General features: G+C 45.3%; 2 long non-coding RNA genes across 2 annotated transcripts; one reads left to right on the forward strand and one right to left on the reverse strand.

Moving 5' to 3' along the window:
• LOC116216333 lies at window positions 1-3,613 on the reverse strand. The gene is made up of 2 exons (XR_004158899.1): window positions 3,442-3,613; window positions 1-445 (listed from the first exon to the last, which is right to left on the reverse strand). It is a non-coding gene; the product is annotated as an uncharacterized LOC116216333 (long non-coding RNA).
• Window positions 1,244-5,742, forward strand: LOC116216332. The gene is made up of 3 exons (XR_004158898.1): window positions 1,244-3,161; window positions 3,921-3,957; window positions 5,429-5,742. It is a non-coding gene; the product is annotated as an uncharacterized LOC116216332 (long non-coding RNA).
• Window positions 5,743-5,944: the final 202 nt, after the last annotated feature.

The raw sequence follows: 5,944 nt of genomic DNA on the forward strand, positions 1-5,944 counted from the left end.
TTTCTTATTGAGTATTCAGTAAGCACATCCAGCTTGTGCCTGAAGCACTTTACTTAAATTCAAGTTCCGTTTATTGTTCAGATTCAGGGTTGAGAAAAGAGGTGGTGGCAGTGTGGAAGAGTTGTAACAAGGAATGCCATCCCTTTTGTTCTAAATATGCAAAAAGAGGTGGTGGTTGCACCCCATTAATTCACAGATTCAGATGTGGTGAGCATAAATACACAAACTCTGAGTTGGAAAGGATGTAAATAACAGGACTAATATGTGTGACCGTGAAGACTTTCTGTGTTCTTGGTCCGAAGTGGTGTCCTTAGAAGTCCATTGGTATTAGTAAGTGTTTTATCACATATTGGAGCCAGTCATGAGAGGGAATTCGTTGTTTCCATGGTGGTTGATTGAATTGATCAGTGTGTTATGTTCCTCAGCAGCATGACCAGATATGTTTCTGATAAAAACATAAAATATTTCTGTTTCTTTGCAGACTCACACAATGCAGTATTAAATAAGATAAGCAGAATAGTGGTAGGGTTAGGAAAAGTAGCATGAGAATACCGTGCATTTTTACGATTTTTCCTTGAGAAGCAATGGGAAGCCTGGTCTGGTTGGGAAGCACCCAAAACCTTTTTAACACTGAACTCCTTTCCTGTTACCTAATAGATGTGCAGACGTCACTGTTACCTGTGTACAAGGCATTTGGCCAAAGCAGTTTGTCTAAAGGGACTTGAGGGGGAAGCAACAGTGCTGTGAGAAGAACCTCCTTTTGGAGCAGCTGAAGCAGTAACAGGTGTGGAGCTTCATGCTGGAAGATTTATGACAACATTGTAGAGTCTCTGCCTCCTCTGTAACCTGTGAAGACATCCTAAAAATAATGTGCTTTCTCATTTTTTCCTTATTTGTCTTTACGTTACAATGGCTTTTTCCTGCTGTCAAAGTGAAAACTTGGAGAAACAGTGAAACCATCATAGATGATACTTAACAAAAACTGTGGAGATCCTTCAGGAGGCAGTGCCACGATAGCAATCTGAGGCCAGGCATTTATCTCAGCAATATTGTTAAGTCCCTGGTCCTAGAAGATGCTCCTCTGCTGACAGGATGGCTTTGTTCTTCTGTTCCCCATCTTTGCTTCTCTTGTGTTCTCAGCTCTCCTTTCTCCCTGTTTAATTAGAGACTGGAACAACCCCACTGTAAGTACACTGTGTTTTGTTGCAGTTATCCCAGTGAAGTGTGGAACTGAAGCTGGTATACATGTTCTATTTTCTCCCGTGAGTGTTTTCCTTCTTTTTCTTTTGGGGCCAGAAGTCAGTAAATAAGACCTGAGGATAGAAAATGCTATGTTCTGACAGACACCTGACACAATTACGAAGTGATTGTCCTGTGAAGTGCTTTGTCAGCAACAATCATTTGTTGGTAGCCAGGCTCTACACATGACAGTTTATAACAGAGAGAGGCTGTTGGATACCTTTATCACAGAGTGGGGTGGGAACTTGAAGCTTGGATGCAATTCAGGGCTGTCATGCAAACTGGCAGTGTGCCTGGGGGAGGTCACCCAAGCTGCCTACCTCAGCTCCCAGTCTGACCATTCAGCAGCTGTAGGATCACCTTCCTCATTTTTGCAGTTTCCAAAGCTCATTCCCCTATGACTGGGGAAGCATTTGGGGACACATACCTCTTCCACTGTCCTTCATGTTAATCAGATCTTTAAGGATGTCATCCCTGTGCCTGAATTTTAAGGTTTACGAGAAATGGGGCTGTGTGTTCCAGGTTCGTACTGTGCCACTGTAACTAAGATGCTGCTGTGCTTAATAACACAAAAATAAAAACCACAGCTTAGCAGTTGGCTTCAGAAACATTTCCTAATCCTTTGGCACAGATGTCATGTTGAGCATTTTTTTGAGATGAAGGACATGACAAATGTTTTCCCTCTTTAATAATGACTACCAACTTTTTTTTTTTCTTACTGAGCTTGGTATTTATAAATCAAATTGCTTTAGGCTGTTTGAACCTAGGAAGCCAAGTGCTGCAGGGCATGGCCAGTTCTGCCCCTTCAAGTCTGCTTTCAGCCATGGGAGTTTGGGCTATGTGAAGCAGAGCTGCCAGCTACCCAGGGCCGAGAGTTTAAAGCCATTTCCCCTTGTCTACCCCTGTAAAAGGCTGGTCCTCCTATTTGTAAGCTTCTCTCAAGTACTGGAATGCTGTGCAGAGGCCTCCATGGAGCTTCTCTCCAAGCTAAGCAAGCCCAATTCCATCAACCTTTCTTCATAGAAGAGGTGCTCCAGCCCTCTGCTTATCTTCGTGGCCCTCCTCTAGACCTGCTTTCTTGTGCTGGGGGTCCCAAGCTTGGATAGGACTACTTCATATAGGGCTTTGCAAGGGCAGAGCAGAAGGAGACAATCATTTCCCTCACTCTGCTGCCACCCCTCTGTTGATGCAGCCCAGGATGCCGCTGGCTTTCCAGACTGCAGGCACACACTGCTGGCTCACATTTTTAACCTACAAGGACCTCAAGTACTTCTCTACAGGGTTGTTCTTGAGGATTTCTTCTCCCAGTCTGTATAAATACCTGAGATGGCTCACACTCAAGTGCAGCACCTTGCACTTAGCCTTGTTAAACTTCATTAGGTTTACATAGGCCCACTTTTGAAACCTGTCCTGGTCCCTCTGAATGACTTCCATTCCTTCTGTTGTATCAGCTGCACTGCTCAGCTTGGTGTCATCTGCACACTTGCTGAGGGTGTATTCAATCCCACTGTCTACATTGTTGATAAAGACGTCGAAAAGCACCAGTCCCAAGATGGACCCCTGGAGGACACCACTCATGCCTGGGCTCCACCTGGATATAGAGCCATTGACCACAATCCTCTGGCTGCAACTGTCTGAACAATTCTTTGTCCAATCTTCACATCCATGTCTCTCAAATTTGGAGGTGAAGATGTGGTGCTAGGACCATATCAAAGGCCTTGCAGCAGTACGGGCAGATGGCATCAGTTGCTTTTTCTTTGTCTGCTGATGTTGTCACTCCATCATAGAAGGCCATCGGATAGGTCAGGCACAATCTGCCCTTGGTGAAGCTGTGCTGGCTGTCTCAGATCACCTCTTCATCTTGCATATGCTATAACATCTCTTCCAGGAGGATCTGCTCCATGATCTTTCCAAGCACAGAGGTGAGGTTCACCGGCCTGTAGTTCTTTGGGTCATCCTTTCTCTCTTTATTAAAAATGGGAGTGATGTTTCCGTTTCTCCAGTCACTGGGGAATTCACTTAACAACCACAATTTTTCATATGTAACTGAGAGTGACTCAGCAACCACGTCAGCCACTTCCTTCAGGACACTGGGATGCAGCTCATCTGACCCCAAAGACTTGTATGCATTCAGCCTCATGAGGTGGTTTTGGATTTACTCAGCTCATACTGTGAGTGAGATTTTGCTCCCACAGTACCTACCTAGAGGTTTCAATGCCCCGTTCATGTTTTGAAGCAGGGACTGGATCACTGCAGCTGGAAGCATCCTTATTACTAGCTTAGAGTTGTATTCCACCACACTTTCGCTCTCCCTGTAGCTATTAATTCTATGTTTTGGCACTGGAATGGCACGGCCTCATTTGGGATGACAGCAGTGCTGAGGTTAGTGCTGCTTTATTGTTTGGTCACAGCTGCCGCTTTCTAACAGCGCTTTTAACTCTGAGACCAGAAGGAAGTTGTTGCCAAATGTTGCATAAATACATAAAAATCACGTGAATTATTTTTCTGATTATTTTATTCATTGAAGACAAATACATATATATTATTTTCTGCATTTTGACTGTATGTGTTGAGCCAGATCTCAGTACAGTGATGTAGTTCACTTTACAGAACAGTTGGATTTTCCTGTTGCTATTGTAGCCTAATCCTTTTTCTTTCTGATTTTATTTTCTTCTTTTAAGGAACAAAGGCATTTAACTGCAAACTTACAGCAAACCAGTGAGTAAAACATACCAGGGCAGACGCTGTAGATAAAAACCAGTGGTAGTTGGTGTTAATCTGATTGCTCGTTGTTCTGATTGTTCTGTCCATCATCAGTCAGCATCATCTGTGGGATCCTCTAAACCATCAGCTACCACTCGTGTTTAAAGGAAATAGATTTTTCCTTCCCTTCCTTCCCCTTGTTGCTCCCTGGGCAGTCAGGAGGCTGTGGAAGCTCCCTGCCGGATCTGAAGTTTAGGATTAAATAAATACCTCGGTAGTCCTTGTGGTCAAGGCGAGAAGCTGAAGGCCCATGCTGCCAGCAGGGTTCAGGCAGAACTGTAATACTGCCTGCACTGTGCTCCAGCCCCTGCCCGGCTGCCCCAGGACTGATGTTTCAGTTTTACAGAGACCTGGGTGCACAGCCAGCTTACCTTGTGCTTTCGTGGAGCTGAGTAACCCTGCTTCCTGAGTACATGGAAAGAACGAATTGAAGGAATGTGATAGTAAATAGTGATGTTTAGAGCTGCTTTGGAAGAAGCAGGGTTTTTTGTGTGTCCATGTCATCCCCCCCTGCTACCCACCCCTCCACGCCCTGAAATTCTGCCTTACAGTTGCATACCTGGAATGCTCGTCAAATCCTTCTTAGTTCTTGATTCACATATATGTAAGATGATAAGCTTAATTAGTTAAAATTCTCTGTACTCATGCTGATGAGCAATGTCCCATGTCCACCTGGAAAGAATTTGGAGGTACTGTTTGTAAGGTAATGCCTCTTGGACTCGAATAGAAAGTGTTTTCCTAATTAATTTCTAGGGGTTGGCCGTGATACTTTCCCAATTGGCAAGCCTAGTCTCAAATTTCAGCTTTAAAATATAATTGGCAGCTCAGCAAATTCATAAAATTGATCCCCATTCACACTTATTTTTGGCTTGCGTTAAGAATGTGCCAACCTGGAACTCTAAACTTAACCCGGCGTGACTCTCCCAGCGCTGCCCTAAGAGGGAAGCCTGGCAGCGGCACCTGGGCGCCCGCCAAGACAAACCCAGCCCACGCGGTGGATGTCAGCGGGACAGCCAGCAGGGCCGGAGCAAAGCAGAGAGTGGATCGAGTGCCGTGCCCCATTCCTGTGCCCCGTCCCTGGGATGACACCGAGTTTGGCTCTCCACGTTTGTGCAGCAACCCTTCTGCGATTTCTAGTGCTTGCCCGGAGCTAAAGGCAAGCAAGTATGGTTCGCTGGACTCAGTCGTGCCTCTTGCAGGCTGACGATGAAGAACGGGTCTGTCAGTGGGACTTGGGTGCACGGATGGGGCGAGCTGATGGCAGTCAGCCTCCCAGCACAGACGCTGCTTTTCTGGTGCTTCCACATCGACACCTGGTGGTGGAGCCGGCCATCGTGCTCTCAGAGGCGGTTTCATTGCGGGCCGGTTGGTGCATGCCTGTCAGACGCCAGTTCCTAGGTGCATCCTCTTTCTGTTTGTACTGCAGCTCTCCGTTCTGCATGAGTTCCATCGGACAAATACGAACACCAGAACATCCAAGTGCGGATGCTGCCTAAATAACATCTCGCAGATAGCACCCCCAGCTGTGTTTGCAACAGCATGAAAGGTAAACAGAGGTAATCACTGCAGCATACTGCTTCTTTTTTTTATTTAAGCTCACGTAGAATGTTGATTCTCTGCCTTTTTTTTTTTTTAATTCTGTTCTTATTTTTTTTTTAACTTCAGTTTAAACTGATGACCACGACTATTTTCCTCCACTGCAAGAGTTAAACGTGCCCCTTCTAACTTAAGAAAGATGCTCCAAAGGCTTAAAGATCTTCCATCTGCTTTTTAAAATGAAGACAGGGTTCCAAACCCACCACATGTCATGTATTACAGAGCCAGTCATGATGAGCAAAGGGATGTTCAGATGCTGAAGTTCTTATCCGAGAATGTTTCCCTGCTGGAAATAACATTTTTACAAGCTTCTGTATTCCCTTCAGCCTCTTCCTAACAGGACCTC

The sequence above is a fragment of the Meleagris gallopavo genome, chromosome 2 (assembly GCF_000146605.3).
Source record: "Meleagris gallopavo isolate NT-WF06-2002-E0010 breed Aviagen turkey brand Nicholas breeding stock chromosome 2, Turkey_5.1, whole genome shotgun sequence".
In the NCBI taxonomy this organism is placed as follows: domain Eukaryota; kingdom Metazoa; phylum Chordata; class Aves; order Galliformes; family Phasianidae; genus Meleagris; species Meleagris gallopavo.